Genomic DNA, 17,928 nt, shown 5'->3' with positions numbered 1-17,928 from the left:
ATCTGCATTCAACTGGATACAATGATGCACAAGATGAATAAAGTTATCTCTGCAGCTGAATGGGATGTTGCTTGTGGGAGGGAATGGGGAGGTTCCCTATATGCCTGAGCTGAAAAGAGCTCGGCTTTGAGGGCCAGTGCTGCAGAGGTCAGGGCCCAGCTGCTTTTAGGGGTGAAAGGGACACCGGCAGGCTGGACTGGCGCAAGAGACCTAACAAAACCAGTCGTGTCAAATAAAGACATCTCAGATTGGCCGTTGACAGATCCCTTCCCAAAGTTGCTGAACATGCTTCATTCAAACTTTGCTCTGGTTTGTATCACATTTCACAGTCAGACTCCCATTTCACTTGTTAAGAACCTAACATATACAGTAAAAACCTTTATTTTCGTTTCCTTTGGTTTTGATTTGATTTGGAAATCAACATTTCTACACAGGTAGGATACTTTTAATCATTTCATAGTTCCAGAATTTTATGTTAAAGTAACATTTGCGCCTTACCTTAAACCTATATAAAACATTTAATTCGCTTGAATATTTTATCTCAGATGTAGAGGTGCATTCTTTTCAGATATCAGATGGATATGATGGATTTTTGTATGCTGGAAAACGTGTTGAAGTGTGTTAGTAAAACCACCAAGCACTTTTCTAAAAGTGTTTAGTTGATGAGGTTATTTTAGTTTGAAATTGCAGTGTTGATGGTGCTTCAATTTGAATGTTTGTTTTTTTTCCAAAAAAAAGAGCGAGAAGACATAAGTTCTTCTCTTTCTCTGAGTTTGCAGATTTTATAGAGTGCAGACATTTGCAGTTTAAATTTGTGGGGGGGGGGGGGGGGGTAAGTAGGATAATAATCAGGCCACATTATAAAGAATTGATGGTTCATTTTCCCTGTCAGCAGTACCAGAGCTTTGCCCAAAGATGTGCCGACCTGTGCAGATGGGGTTCACAGCCAATTTCCATGTTAAAAACTCTGCACGCTCCAGAAATCCCTCACACTGACTCTCGTTGATCAGAGCATATGACAAGCCTGTCTCTTAAAACAAGTCTGCTCATGTGAGTAAATGGCAGTTTACAACTGCACAACAAACAGTCTGGCCAGGTTTGAGTGTAGTAATAGTCTTGTTTTCATGCATACCCAGAGGCAGTGACATAAAGACAAAAGATGGCTGTAGAGTGTGCTGTCAAAATGGAAAATATGCCCCATTATATGTCACACAGTAATTACACAAACTGTAAAAAGTAGTCCTATCATTTTTAATTTTTTTTAGTCTTACTCTTCCTTTTATCCAGTCTGTGTCAAGTGTCGTTACAAAGCTTTAATTCTTGCCAGAAAATCAGTTCATCCATTCATCATCAGCTCACATTTAAATTCATTTTCCTTCAGGCTGCTTTTTTTTTTTTTGTTATCCTCCTGTGTGCCGAGTTTACTAAGAGACAGAAAATCTGTGAGAAGAATAAAGAGATCACTGGGATGGTGGAAATTTGTTTGATGAGTTATGAGATGAACAAATTTTAAAAAGGAGAAAAATACATCTGCCAAGTATCATCCTCAGTATCCTGAGGACAGCATTTACCTCACTCTTTATCTTGTTGTAGACTGCAACCCGAATTCTGTGTGTTTGCACACATGCACAGACACAAACTCCATTGTGCAGAAAGGGAGAATTATACTTGTAAGTTGTGCGTGTAATTAGCCCATCCCAGAATTTGCCTTTTTTTTGGGGGGGGGGGGTAAAGCTATCTATCTTAATTGCAATCACATATTCTTCAAGAAGAGAAGCAACTGGAGAACAGTCTCATTTTTTAGACTTTGTTCTTTGTTCACTGTTATCACACGACTCTGTGTAATGGTGTCTGTGCTATAAGCTGCTAGCTTTCTCCTCCGCGCTGGATGTATTATATCCATTGAAATGCCCGCTAGCTGCAGAGTATTAAGTATGGTGAAAACACAATCTTGGTGGGGTCTGCGCGACTAACAATAGATAGCGGCATGATGACTTATTAAACACAGCCAAACTGCAGCATGGCTTTTCTCATTACCTTTTCAATTCCCAGCCTATAAAGCCTATGAGTCTGGTGACAAAACTCTTGCCATGTAATTCTCTCCCAGGCTTCTTTCATCAGCCGATTTCGCAGAGAAATATGAAGCTGATTTTATCGCACTCTATAAATTCACAAAAGGCCTTCAAGTTGCCCCCATGGAAGACATACCTCATCTCAGTGATGTGCCACCACTATTGCTGATCCCGAGCATTCGATAACAGTGCCTCTCCTTTTTAATGATTTGACAGACATCAGACATGAGCCCTATAGACACGACATTTTTAATACACTTTTCTTTGCTTGTTTTCACCAGGCTCCTCAGATGAAAAAAAACATATCTATCACATCTCCCTCTCTCTCTCAATAAGTGATATATATATATATATATATATATATATATATATATATATATATATATATATATATATATATATATATATATATATGTATGTTAAAATATTAAAACCTCCAGCAGCTTTCAGTACTTTTGTTTTTGTAGATAGATTTTTCCAACCTTGATGCTTGTTTCTTTTCATAAACATATTTATAATTCTTACCTATAATTCTCCAAATGTCTTTGTTCTGGTAAAAATAGTTTCTTTAAAACACAGCACAGATAAATAATAACAATTCACGGCTGTCAAGTCACCTAAAAAATAGCAGAATGACATCTTACGCAAACTACAAATTAGTTGGTGGGGAAACCAGACAAAAATAAGCAATAATAAGACACTTACTGTCATATATTGTTAAATTCAGTGTGTTTGAATTTGCCTATGTGTTACCCAGTTGTGTTCACTTTCCTCTCATCTAATTCTCCCATGTGGTTTCTGGCATATTTGCAGTATGCTGGCATACAGCAGGGATTGTTTTCTTTGAAATGTTTTGACTATGGTGTCATTTATTAAAACTTTCATCATGCATGGCTACCTAATCAATTGAAATGCAGCTGCTTTAGCCCCAAGCCTAGGTGTAGCTTAGACCAGCTTTCATCAGCTCAGCCTTTTAAAAATAGAAATCCTGCTATGATGAAAATTTCAGTTTGAAATGGATATTCAGATTCCCCACTGGGCTGTAATCGTATTTAAAGTGAGACTGTTTTACAAGCATTTCCACAAATGTATATAATTAGCACTATGTGTGATTGTCAGAAGGTTTAAAAATTAGCAATCTTTGCTGCTTATTATATCTCTATATATAAACATTTGTGAGTCAGTCAGCACTTTTCCGAGTCTGGTTTTCAACAGCAACATCCCTCCTTAGTGCTAATTAGATTTCCTCCATTATAATGTTTGATAATGCCTCAAGGTTTGGTTCCTTCTATCAGAACATTTCTGCAAACATTCCCTCCTGTTAACTCTTTATGGACCTGCATGACTTTTTTTTTTTCATATTTGCTATCTTCACCTCCATAGGGAAAATATTATCTGCAATAATCATTGTCATCATCATAATTCTCTTCGTGGTCTGTTGGCTCCAAATAAGTAATTTAGTTGTAAAGCAGCTTCATTTATTTTGCCTATTCATTTTTCTTCCTATCATATATCTAAATACAAATCTTCATTTTATAACTGACAGCTTATTACCTCTGAGCACATGCTGATAAATTTAATTCCAATGAGTTAGCTTCCATTTTCGAATCCTATTATCCACTAATATGGCAGCAGCGCGTGGGAGGAGAAAACTTACAGGACAAGAACTCAAAAATAAAATATATGTTCTTATATATAAATAAAAAAATAAATTACTATTATAATTATTGTTATTATTATTATTATTATTGCAGTTGTTTGTAGTACTTGTAGAATTATTAGTGCCAGTGTTGCTGCATAATTACACTGAACATTTATTTGTTCTTTGTCTATTTTTCGTAACCATAATGCATTTGTTTTGGGGGGGGGGGGGTTTATACAAAAAGTAAAAACAAATAAAAAAAATAATTAAAACAAACTATTGAAAACTTTTAAGGCAGTGACAGGTTTCAAATGCAAAAGCTGTAAATTTTAAATTAACTTTTTTGTGTGTTCGTTTTTCTTTTTTTCAGTCAAACTGAAGCAGCTTTGTTATATAAAACGTCCACAAAAGGCTCAGCATTCTCTGTGTGTGTGTCTCTCTGTGTGTGTGAAGTGTGAAGGGAGACTGTTAATGATGAGTGTCCCATTTTTTCCCCCAGTTTATTCATAAATATATGTCCCTTTATGAACATATAGCTTCCAAGAGAGCAGCATTATGCTACAGTTGGGTCCATTTTAGTGAAGTAAGTAAGTAAGTAAACAATTATTATTAGCTTTGATGTTGGCCTGAATAGCACTCAATTAACAATGTGGCTAATGAGCCCATTAAGGATGAAAGTGTTCTCAACAGGTATGAGAGGATACTGCTGTTTTTGGAGTCTCAGTTCTCAGCACTGAATGCAGCATGAATAACGGTGCTCTTTCTCAATCGCTTCAAAGGCCAAACCTCTACTGCCCAGAGAGCAGAGTTAAATAAAGGTTTGCCTGCAATTGAAAAAAACCCCCAACATATTAATATTTTAAACATATTCCAGAACAACAAAAATCTATGGATAAATATCAGAACAGCAAGTTAAGCCATGATAATTCTGTGAATAAATAAATTCCCCTCGCATATGTTTAGATTTGGAAAAATAAATGTTCTTTTTCTCCTTACTGCCCGAGAAAGCCCTAAATCAGTTTGTGTATTTTTAAAATTTCAACAAATTTTTGCTGTAATTACATCTTAGTTAAAGTAAACATGAGCTTGCCTATGTCTAATAGTAATTATCCCGCAGTACAAATAAGCCTTGTCTGCTGCAAAGAAAGAAAAGTGAAAGAAAGAGAGAATGTGAGGCTTTCTGCAGCCCCAGTGTTTCCTCTGAAGGACTTCCCACTGAAACGCACCGAAAGCCTGATGCGTGGATTATTTCCACATTATTTGCTGCTGGATTCCAAAAAGTTCTTGTTAACTAGCAACAGCAATTCTTTTATACTGACCGCCTTGTTTGACTGTTTGTTTCTCTACAAGAAACAATTTTGCTCTTCTCTCACTTTACCCAACAAAATAAAGATCAACTTAAAAAAAATATTTAATAAACTGTTATTATTATCAAAAGTAAAAAAAACAAGATGACCTTACAAAAAGTTATTTCCTTGTTCTGTTAACTTTGTAAATTGTTGTATTTGTGTGATCAAGCAATAAATAAATATTTAAAAGAGCTTTTATTTATATGCAGGTGGAAGGAAAAGAATGATTCTTAAAAATAAAAATAAAAAAACACTAAAGAAATAAAGGGCAAAATGGTATTTAAAAACAGTTATTGTCCACCAAAAAATAACAATAAGTAAATATACGATATAGCAGCGTGCTGAATGAATTTATCTATTTGTAAAACCTGCTTGTCTGCAGAACTTTCAGAATGTTATCAGTAGTTTCAGCTCAAGAATACCTTGAGGTGTTTTGAGTGTAAATCCGTCTAAAGCTGCCAGCACTGACATACACAGCATATGCTAAATACAGATAAGAGTATTTTTAATAGATCGGCAAAAAGTCTCCCCACATAGCTCAATGGATGTGCTTTGAATGTAGTTGATAAGTTGGCTTAAGCTGAATGCTGTATCCCAATGCAACATTGTGCTACTGGGTGAGCCCATCACAAACTAGCCTTCCAGTAAAGACCACTTCCAGGGGAGGGATTATAGAAAAGCCTCGAGATCAGCTTCATGTCTTACTAGAGTTTCTGATTATTAATAGTGCGATGTAACAGAAGAAAAAAAAATAGGCGTTGGCAAGGATCATATGGAGAAAATATCTTTAAGCTGTTTATTTACCTACAATGTCAAAAAGAAGGAATGGTACGTGGGGCATACTTTTCTAAATTTCATTTAAAACTAATTATATATGCTTTAATCTCACCATCCATTTAAATAATTTAAATATTTTACAATGTGTGTTTATTCTTTATTTTAATTTTGATAAAACAAAAGTAATACCCGTAATAAGCAATTTTAATAGTAAACACGTGGGAAGGTGTAAATTAAAGAATTCATATATATGAATATATATAAGTGAATTGATTTCACTTATTATAACCGCACAGTTGTGTTTTCAGACTGATGAATTTGTGTATGTCTTCATTTCAGGATGGGTGAACTTAGGTCATGAGCTTTGCCTTCTTGTTATTTAAATGTGACGTTGCTTTATTTTTGGACAATTTGTCTGTTTGAAATGAAATACAAAAAGAAATTGAAGAAACTGAAACTTTTTGACATTTTGAAAATAATAGATAGATAGATAGATAGATAGATAGATAGATAGATAGATAGATAGATAGATAGATAGATAGATAGATAGATAGATAGATAGATAGATAGATAGATAGATAGATAGATAGATAGATAGAGTTTTGAATGGCTTTGTTTCTCTTTAGATCTCCTCAGGTCATCTGATTGTGTGGCAGAAGAAATGAGAGGGGCAGATAAGCCTCTTTTATGTTTCCAAGCCACTTAAAGAGCTGAAGCACCAGCTTCTGTTGCTACTCTGCGAGGGATGAAAACAAGTCATTTGTGTACAACAAAATGGCTTCTTTCTAAAATGTGTTCCCTCAGATCCAGAATATGCTATAAGAGTTACCACTGCTCAGATAGCTTGTCTAAGCTTTAAAATATAAAACTTACATTTCACAGGACACTCACAGCACTTTCGTGAAACATTAACATTTTAAAATGATCAATTTCGGGTGTAATGTTACTATACTTGGTGCCTTTTTGAGTTTTTATCCCATACTTGATTTCAGTTTTATTTTGCGGTATCAGACTGTTTGTATTTTAGTGAAATAATCCTCGGTTATATTTGTATTTTTTTCTAAATTGTGAAAAGCAGAGGGTTTTTTTTTCTTGTCTTGTAATATGGAAATGTCCTCAGTTCCTGCTATATGTCACAAGGGCATCTCTTCTCTGCCTCCTTAATAAGGTAGTTCTGCAGGCCTCAACTGTAATATATTTCACCAATAAAGCAATTCCAAAGCCAGGCTGGCCTTTTGACCACCACTGAGAATGTGGAAAGCAGCAGGCTGCCTTTGCTAACTAGGCTTACTCTCTAATATTAGATACCTGTCCCTTGGCTTTTCAGAGGGGGGCTTAGCAGTTGATATTTTCATTTGGTCCTGCCAAGATGCGACACCCCCGCTTTAATCTTGTGTTTGACGCTAAGCGCTCTGTTCATGAAAAGTCTCAGTGAACTTCAACCTTAGGGTGGTGCTGTCATACAAAAATGATGTGGTGGGGGAGTGAAGCTGGTTGGTCTATCCTTGACCTCTCCCATTGGCCTGCCAAAGTCTTTCCCCTGCCCTTCTTAATCAGGTGGGACCCTTCTCTTTTAGAGTAGAACATAGTATATTCTCTGCATCCAGCTGTGACTTTTATACTAACTGGCACCGATAAAGACATAGAGTATTATTTTTATTTTTTTAAAAAGGCAAAAGTTTTGTTTGTTAGTAGAAAAAAGCAAATTATCTGAGGTCCAAAAAAGAAATCTGTGGATTAGTGAATATACTAAAAATGAATCATAAAATTTAATATTAAAAATATCTCTTTAGTAGTTTATTTTATCATCAGTAGACTTGAAACATAGCTTATTAACAAGGATTACTAAATCCGGTGTTGTAGGCTTTAAAAAAAAAATCACTGATATGCATGATTAATGGTCTGAAATGTAAACTAAGATCACTCCTTTGTTGCTGGTAGCCACTTTTTTGTCATTTTATCTAAGCTGGGGAACATCAGTGCACATTTTAAGGTATTAAACATTGCTTGACAATATCAGAAGAAGGACCTGGGAAAAGTAGGGGTTGACTAATGAATTTCTTATGATGAGTAACTGCCCCTGCTTTCAGCTGCAGATATTGTGCACCACTTCGTGTTAGCATTTATCGCGATGTTGAGGACAAACAAACCACTTCTCTGCAATCGTTAAGGCGAGTTTCCCTACTGATTGATGTGTGGAATCAATTGCTCCCCATAGCATCCATGTCAGTCTATTACCACACTGCCTGGTAATGATAGGCTGTTCTCTACAAGATTATAGAGCACTGTCACAAAGCAACAAAGACTTGCTTCCCTGTGTCTGACCTGATGTGCTATAATTGAGAATAGCTTTATTTTTACGCTGCAGGTAAACAGAAAAAGTACGTTTACGGAAGGATGTCTTTATTATATTTAAAATACAGGTGCTTTATGTTGTAATGCAATGAATTATTAATATGGACCGAATGACTGAATATAAAGTCTGTTTTTAATGGTGTGAGCCTGAAAAAATGATGTATGTGTAATCAAAATTGTGTTTGAAATGTGTTAAACTCTTCAAGAATAAAGTTTTTGTTTTCTTTTTTGCTGAGAGATTGTTGTTCAAGTTGTGAAAAAGAAATAACTTTAAAAGAAAAGGCGGGGGTGTGGGGGATTACATTAAAAACACATATCTGATCAGAATGCTAACGTATTCAAAGTCACCAAAACAACAGGTGTTTTCCCCCCAAAATGCCCCTCTGTGTAACTGTGCTTTTTTTATCATGTGAATACACTGCAGCTCTGTGACTGCCAAGCTGACTGCCATCCAAAGCAGTAAGTGCCAGCAGCATTGCAACTCATTTAGTTTGTGGCCCAGGGATGCATCACACAGCCCTGATCCTGATTACACATGATCAAAGATGAGTTCTTCAACAATTTGATTATGTTTTTGAGCTTGACTAAAATCGACATCCAGTGTTCCTCAGAAATGACTAATTGAAAAGACTTTCGAGTGTTATATTGGTTTAATACAACAATTGCCATTTCCTTCAGGCTGACCTCAATCATTGCAGGAGGACTACAGTATGTGCTGCATTTAATTACCTACAGTGAATTTGATTATCAGAAAATATGGTGCATATCAAGTGATTTCTTCGGCTAAGTAATATTATTCTGTATAGTTAGAGCTGGAAAAAGATGACATGAGAACTTCAGTCAAAACAAAAGGCAGAAGCTAATGAGACTGGTTAGTGATTCAAATTTATGGAGATTTTATTAATTACAGACACCTATCTTTTATCTGTACCATTTGGTGGTGAAGTAATTAAAACCAACAATGACAGTCCCAGCAGTGGAGAAAGCAAACAAGATCAAAGAAAGTGGAGCAGTCAGGAGAAAGTCCCGTATACCCTGGACTGGGCCTGGCCATGGGCAACGTGGCCTCATTAAAGTCAGACTATGTTGATCATCAATTAACCTGCTTTGTTGGGCTTCTGATTTGAAACTTGCATAACACCACTTTTCCTCGGGCTCTTCAGTGATTAAGGTTTGTGCATAATGTTGGCTGGAGGTGACCAAGATACATCACAAGAGCTGCCCCGTGTCATGGAGGGACAACTTTTGATTTGTTGATTGAAAAGGAAGACTGAATATTAATTGTCTTTGATGCATAATAATTAACACAACATTTAAATAGCCTTCATCTTCATCGCCATTATCTGCTGTTCCTATTATTGCCCAAGTAAATGAAAGTAAACGGAAATTGGAAGAAAATCTAGAAGACTAGAGTGATTTCTTTTCTGCTGGAACATTTTTGCTACTCCAGTAAATTGATGTTTGATGACATTTAGGACATTATTACAAATTGCGATTCTCATCACCTATGTGAAATGTTTTGAAAGAATTTAAACCTGCAAAAGTTAAATTTATGAGAGTTGATTAAATTTGCTTTTTGAGTTTGAAGATGGACTCCTTCAGACCTCTAATGCTGTATGTTTAGCAAACCCTTAATTTGTTTGGTGTGTTTTTAATAAAAAAAAAAAAAAAGTATGCAAAAGTTAACCCATGATCATTTTCATAAGCATTTCCACATGCCAAGCTTTTATTTAAAGCTTTTTTAAAGCTTCTCTTAAATGAGTTTTAGTATGTCAAAAAAAAAGAATGTTGAAAAAATCAAATCTTATCTGAAAGCTGTTATACGCCATTTACATATAATTAATTCAGAGCAGCTACTAATCAAGATGTTTTAAGTTGGTTTAATTGACTCAAACTCTAAAGCGAAGATTAACTCAAACTCCTGGAATAGATCACAAAATCTCACCACTGACAAAAAAGCCAGGGGACCGTGCTGTATGGACAACAAATGCATGGCCAGTCTTAACTTTTATTATGTGCGGCGGAGGTCATATTTCAAATGAGAGATTAGCTGCTCATCACAATATTGGTGGATTATCAACTACCTGCAATGAAAGCAACCCCTGGCTGCGGGTCGATAAGAGTTTGACTGCATTTCGAATTAATTTTCTTGAGCTTAGAGAGCCGGGCTCCTATCTTGTTATTGATCACAGCGTTAATCCATAACCAAGCTCATCCTTTCCCCATGGAATGAGCAGGAAAATATAAAAAGATCACTGTGGGGGGGAACTCTTGACTCCTTTTAAAAACTGGAGCAGCCTTAAGAGTTATTTAAGAATACGTTCTCTGATTATTATTTCACCCGTCATCTTGTATTGATCTGCATGTGTTTATTGTTCTTTTTACGACGTTAAACACTTTTTGTACCAACATTTAGGCAGGTCTGTAGTCCTTTGGTGTTCCTTTTTGTGTTTATACATGACGATTGATTGATCCCCCCGACACCAGGAACACTTCACACCTCAGCTGTTTTCTCTGTTTGTCTTTTCCAACAGAGGGACCTCCACTGTGGATGAAATTTAGCCCCAACCTCTGACCTTTGGGGTTCAGCGTTTGTCTCCAGTCCAGTGACCACAAACAACTCCTGGATTGCTGTAAATGTCAGTGCAGCGTTGTCCCCGCCCTCTCCCCTGTGAACCACAGAGCTGCACTCAACCTGCACTAACAGGACACTTTCATGAGAGCTCCATTATCAGTTATGCTGCATTTGATAGCTCAGATTTCATGATGACCATTTCATAAATTAAACAGCAGTCATGAAACAAAGAGCTAATAATCATTTTTGTTTTGTTTTTCAGATTCGGCTCTGCCAGTCTGGAATTTCATAGCTTAAGCAACTTGATGTATTGAAAATATGAATGACTTTTCATCATTTAAACTTCGGTAAATGTAAGATTTTAGAGCAGTAAAATTAATGTGACCCATTTAGCACACAAAATAGCCTCTATCATCCATCATAAACCTCAGTTTTAATAGATTGTAATTCATGTTCCGAAGACGTCGCTTGTAATGCATCCCATTTTGAAGCACTTTGGCTTTCCCTTCCCCCACCCATAAACACACACTCTCCCTTTTTCTCCTCCCTGGGCCTCCTGAGGTTGGTGTCTCTGCTTTAGGACTCTATTGTTGCCTACTGCTGGATAATGCCCTTATTAATTGTACCTCTTTGTAAGGTGTCAGCTGTAGCCTCAGATTGAGATGGATGGATCGCTGGAGCCTGCTCCCTGGCCCTCCACAGACTCTCTATCTCTGCACAGCACACAGATGCAACAGTGAGTGCTGCCACACTATGACTAAAACCTGAGATAAAGCAGTCATTTTAATTATTGCACCAGATGAAAAAAGAAAGGGAGTGAATAGAAAAGAAATAAAAGAAACATTTCCAAACTGAAAAGCCTGTTTTTGACGAGGTGAGGTAGCATTTCATGTGTTTCAGGTATCTGTATCCATGGTAGTGATGAAATTTCTTTTTCTTTTTTTTTTCATTATTGATTATTTTAGTGTGTTACAGAAATACTGGTTAATTAGGTAGATTCAAGCCTCTGTGAGATCAACAGCATTAACATCAAATCCGTTCCCTCTCATTAAAGGAAACAGAGTCAATTTAATTAATGCATATTAATCCCCTGTGATGCTCATTTTAGCTTTAAAAAAGTGTGACAGTCTATGTTAGATTTGTCTATTTCTAAGGCTTGATCGTTTTCCGAATCAAAATGAGACCTCGGTTTGAAAGAAACTGAGGTCTCACTTTTTCTGAATTTGTAGATTTGTTTATGAAATAGTTATTGATGGGATAATCTATCTTACAGGATTACCAATAATTTTGTTTTTGTTGCTTTTTTTTGCTTGTTACTTGGTTTCAATAGATGGTAAAAAGGACAACAAATAATTTTTCATACATCTAAACCCTTGACCCCTACGCTAAGGAGATCTGGTGGCTCTGATATGCTGCTGGGAGCCTTTTGCTGGCATGATTTTGGTCCACTTGCCCCCGTAGAGAGGACGGTCACTAGAAATCAATACAAAGTTGTTCCGAATGATCACCTTTATGCTGTGATGAAACATTTCTATCATGATGGGAGGGGTCTCTTCTAATGTAACAATGCACCCATCCATAGGGCATTAGGGGTCACTGAATGGTTTGATGAGTATGAAAATGATGTGACTCATATGGCCTTCATAGTGACCACATCTCAACTTAACTGAACACCTATGGGAGCAGCGAGTTAGAAATGTGCCTGCACCACCATCATCAAAAACAGCAAATGAAGGAATGTCCTTCGAATGAATAGTGTTCATTCCTGGCTCAACATTTTACAGAGACAGGTTCTTTCAGTATGCTTTAAAAATGATCAGCAACAACATAGATTTAGTCCACATCCCCATACTTGGTCACCAACAAAGAGTCCTGCAAAAGATTTTTTCTTCTCCTGCATAACCTCGCAAGGGTTTAATTACTTTAGCTTCAATGTTATGCTTATGTTTACATTTCAAACACTCTTATTAAACTAGGCAGCTTCCTTTTCCTGCCACTGCTGGTACCTGTGATTTCCTGAGCAGGGCACACCACCCTCACACGTCATGTCAATAGTGCTTTTTGTTATCTCGTCATTTTTTTTTCAGTGTTCAAACTTTACCAGAGGAATTTATTTTTTTTATCTGGAGTTAGAAAATGCTCTTTTTGTCGTTGTTTTGCTTTTTTTTTTTTTTTGGCTTTTTATTATCAATGCTTTTTTCCAGATATTTGAAGCATTAAAAGAACATTTTTGTAAAAAAAAAAAAAAAGAAAAGAAAAGAAAAGAAAAGAAAAAGAATGTATGTATCTTTTCATGTCCTTCTTGATTACCAGTTTCCTTGACTCACTGCAATTCATTTAAAGCTGTTTGCTCACAGTTCTGCTCAGAAACAATGCTGTAGTGGTGCAGGCAGGAGACTGAAGTAGGAGAGAGGAAAAGAAAAAAAAAAAAAAAACAGACCAGAAAATGGAGATCCATTCCCTTCAGATCCCATTTAGAGAGGCCCTGCACATTTTTAAAGTGTCAATTGTTTTTGTCTCTTGAAGTGTAGATGGAATGTTTGAATTCCAGTATTAACTGTAGTGCCTGCTGAGTTAAATTATGGTCCCTGGGCTGTGGGTTGGGAGTAATCAATAAGAATACACGAGGCAGTGTGTAATGTGTCTGCTCCTAGCAGCAGGGACACTGTCCCCCTTACCCTGTCCCCCAGCAGGTTAGATAAATATGATACTGAAACAGGGCACACTGGATTATATGATATCAATGTAGAATCAGGGAAGTGCTATTACACTCCCCTAGCCCACTGTGAGTACTATTGACAAGGTTGGCTTTGAACACAGTAGTGTATTGGACTCTCTCTCTCTCCGTTTCCTCTCTTTTTTCCTCTCTCTCTCTCCCTCCCACTCTCTTTCTGTCTGTATCTCTGCATAATGTGAAGAACCCCAGGAGGAGAGGGATCTATATTTCACTTAGCTTTGATTAAAATGGCTATTTTATGCTTGCGCCTTGAAGTTGTGTTCATTGCTCCCGCAAGTTAATCTGTGAAGAGCTGGCTGTGATCATAATTTCTAAATTTCCAAAAGTGTTTATTTCGTGCGTAAAGACCAAACATTAAAACGTACAATCGCTGCACAATGGTTTTGATTTGAAGCGCTCCATGACAGAACCCCCCAAAACATTTCCCTATTGATAAGTGAATCTGTATTTCTTTCTCATGTTGACCCCATTAAATGTCCAGCCAATTAAGCCATGTGCAGATGCTGTCGTCTGCTTACTAGTTGCTCATACAGTAACCTCATATCACTGCTCACTCCGATTATTGATTTACGCTCTCTTCTGAGTGGTGAAAGATCAAACCTGGCATGTCTAAAAGGCCATTATCAGTGTCCACTTCAAATAAAATGCTCCAACCTGATACAGCCCCTTTTCGCAGGTCGCAACCTATTTGCCCTGTCCGACCACCTCCACCCACCTCCCCGCCCTCAGCATCATTATCATTCTTGTGTTAAATGACTTACAGGTCAAGAAAACTGTGCAGTATTGATGTGTCATGTGTGAATAATCCATGTCGCTTCTAGACGCCACCTGCAAAATCTCCTGCTTCATCAGGTAGCTTTAGGAAGAAAGGTAAATAACAAATGTTTACAGGACAGTTTAAAGCCAGTTAAATTTAATATGCAGTAGATGTAGCTGAAATTTCATGCACTGGGCAATTTTGGAAAACATGTCAGCTCTTGAATATCCCTTCCCAGAGCATTATTTCTAAAGGGGAAGAAAGCCTTTGATTCTACACAGAGCAATTCAAGTAAAGGTTCATAGCAGCCCTCATCCTTCTTTTGTACTCTTCATTTAGACCCCATTAAAACCCCAACAAGTGCGCCTGGGTCTTTATTTATTGCACTGCTCCACTTTCCAAAGTGCATTTTGCATTCTAAGAGGAGTCTAGATATTAAAGCATTTTTAGGCCAGGTAGCTGTGACGCCGCAGTTGCTTTCACACAAAAGATTTGGCAGAAGCTAATTTGCATATAAGGTCAGAGTCAAGCTCCTGATGGAAGTTGTGCAGCATCCCTGTCTCTTAGCAACACTCTTTCTCTCTTCGTGTCTGTGTTGAATTGACTGCTCCCTGGCACTCATCTTTCACCAAGGAAATTCATAATGAAATGCCACCCGACAACCTGCATCCATCTCTAACACCGACACTCTTCACTTCTCTCTTGGGTTGCAATACTTTTACACTGAAATTAATAAATCGCCACATTGTTTAATGACAAGGCGGGGGAGAATGTCAGTGCTATTGTCAGTGTGCGCTCAGATTTTCAGCAACTTTTGTTTTATAGGGGGGGGGATAAACATGTTTATTAAGAATCGTGCCAAGATTAGTGGCAAATTAGCAGGTAATTGGAGACACCTGCAAAACAAAAGGGAGGATGGAGAGGTGGTAGCGTGGAGAGTGTTAAAGGAAGAGCTTCTGGGCTGGCCTCCACCAATTTATTGGTGGGGGAGGCATTTAAAAAGAGGGGATTTGGTATGTTGAGAAAATGACTTTTGTCTTCTTCCATGGTGACAGAATCCAGATTCTGCCAAGAGATGTTAATAGAGGGTCAAATTTTGGACAATAGTATCCGTCATTGCTTTCACAACTGCCTCCATCCTCCAAGCTGAACGCTTTCTCCGCTTAAAAGAAGAGGTGTGCTCCAATTACTGTTTTTGGCAAAGGCAGCCAGCCATAAACTATACTATAATTACCGCTCTGATGATGATTTCTATCATCTTGGCCACCTTGGTCACACGTGGTCTTGGCCCAGCACATTTAAACTTTCTGTGAAAGGTCGGATCCATACACATTTATCTCTCACTCCTTCACATCTTCCCGCGTCCTTTTTTGTCACTCAGATCTTCTTCTTGTTCCACCTCCTGCTCGTCAACAACATCCAAGTCATGACAGGTGCTGGGCGGACATTAAACCTGCCGTTTTCTGCTTCCAAATACGCCGCGTTTCAAAACTCGTTTCCAGACAGAATCTGGCTCCGTTTAAGAACCGCGTGAGGTTTTAAAAAATATATAAAGAAATAAATAATTTCCGTGCGCTGGGAATTGTTTCATTATTATTTATTCTTTTATTTTATTTCAAATGAAAAATAAAAACAAAATATTAAAACGTAGGGCAATTATTATGTATCATTGTTATTATTATTATTATTATTATTATTATTATTATTATTATTAGTAGTAGTAGTAGTAGTAGTAGTAGTAGTAGTAGTATTTAATTCGATCCAGGCTGTACATTTCTAAACGCGAAGAGGGGATAAATGAGAGATTATTCATTAACATTGCGGTGATGCACCTGCGTAAAATGTTTACGTGCACACAGCTTTAAATGGTGACGCATCCAAAAATTAAATGACCAGGGAGGTAACTACTGAGAGCCTGATGAGGGATTGTTTAAACGATAGAAATTAATGCTGCTTTGTCTACAAGTATCTAGTCTTTCAGTGTGTTTTTATATATTTAGATTATTGTCATCACACAATGAAAAATCAACAGAATGCGCTTTTGAAAGTTTTTTTTCTCCCACTATTTTAACTGATTTTTTTTTTTTTTCATTTGGTGTGCCGGTCCCAAAACTCACGGGACACGGTTCTTTTACCAGCCCCGTGTAACATCATAGACTCGGCGCTTTGACGCTCTCTGTAGCCGACAACATCAGCATCCCAAGTGAACAAGCGGGGCTCTCCTCTCTGTCGCCCCTTCATTCCCCACTCTGCTGTTTTCCGCTGCCAGAGGTCGTGCTGCTCTGTCGTGCGGCTTTAGTGACTTCAGCATAACCAAACGACTAATTGTCACCCTTTAATTGCGATTCACTTTGCCCCCTCTGGCTTTTGCAATGCCGTGTAAAATTGTACCAGCATAAAGTGATGTAAATAACAAACCTTTTTCTGAAGCTTATCGACTGACGCGCATGTAAGTGTGTGTGTGTGTGTGTGTGTGTGTGTGTGTGTGTGTGTGTGTGTGTGTGTGTGTGTGTGTGTGTGTGTTTGAAAGAGAGAGAGAGAGACAGGGGGGAAGACACCTGCTCTATCTGTCCATCTCGGGATCATGAACACACCAAGTAGGTCTAATTTCTGGGACATTCAGCTGGGATATGTCTCAATTGGGACTGAGATCAGAGGCTGTGATTGTCCATTGGTTTAGATTGGGTTGCTCAGTGCAATTCTGGGAACTTTTATTGCAATCTACAGATTGCAATGATGGAGAGCCCTCGTTGTGGCAGCACTGATTACATCAGCCAGTCTCTGTGTCTACCTTTCATCTCAGGTATTTATTCGTTCTGTACGATCCCTAAATAGCTGCAGCTTCGATATGTATTTGTCATTGTCCATACAGGGACGCCTTCTCCATAACTACCGTTAAGATTAACACCATGCCAGCTTCATTTCATCCATTTATTCTTTCATACGCTGATCTCAGTGCTTGATTAGGACTCAGATGAAGTTGGCGTTAACATACAGATGAGTTTATTAGATGTGCCTTAAAAACACAGTTATTCTTTGAGCTGTGCTGTAATGAGCCATGTACTTTTTTGTTATTGTTGTTTTTCAGAGTGGAGTTTAGCAAATGCGTCTGTGAAAAGTTACTTCAGCTGTGAAAGAAGCCTATTCACTGGAAACAAGTACAAATACTGAACTGTAAAAATAAATAAATAATTGAATAAAAGTCTGATAAAATATGTTATCACTGTATACACTGTCATTATAATATTGTTGCAGATTCAATGTTTTATTATATTATGCATGGATAATATTCAAATCTATAAAATCTATAAATATCATCTAAATCTATAAACCAACAAAGATAAAATAAGTGTAATATTAATAATAACATAGTATAAGTAGCAATAATAAGTTTAAGGTATCATGCAATAAAAGCATTAATATCTAAATGTTCATGAAGTAAAAGTACTCCTCTTGCAGGTGTTACTGTTACCAAATAATATATTTACATTGGAATACATTGATACTAAAGTTGCCTTTTGGCAAACTGATATTAAAAATAGCCATTATATGTAAATAAATAAATAATTTCAGATCCATGTTAATTCTTTAATAATAACGATAATAATGTGATTGTGTTTCTTTTAAATTTTAAGTCATTTAGAGTGAAATTTGAAAATACAGG

The 17,928-nt window shown here is 37.1% G+C and overlaps 1 long non-coding RNA gene across 1 annotated transcript; it reads left to right on the top strand.

Moving 5' to 3' along the window:
* The first annotated feature begins 316 nt into the window (after positions 1 to 316).
* On the top strand, positions 317 to 17,498 carry LOC308385760. Its single transcript, XR_013969630.1, has 3 exons — positions 317 to 434; positions 10,730 to 11,331; positions 11,408 to 17,498. It is a non-coding gene; the product is annotated as an uncharacterized lncRNA (long non-coding RNA).
* The last annotated feature ends 430 nt before the right edge of the window (positions 17,499 to 17,928 follow it).

This window comes from Rhamphochromis sp. 'chilingali' (assembly GCF_963969265.1).
Source record: "Rhamphochromis sp. 'chilingali' genome assembly, chromosome: 2".
NCBI lineage: Eukaryota > Metazoa > Chordata > Actinopteri > Cichliformes > Cichlidae > Rhamphochromis > Rhamphochromis sp. 'chilingali'.
The sequence above is the reverse complement of the archived record's forward strand: the minus strand, read 5'-3'. Positions and strand labels throughout refer to the sequence as shown.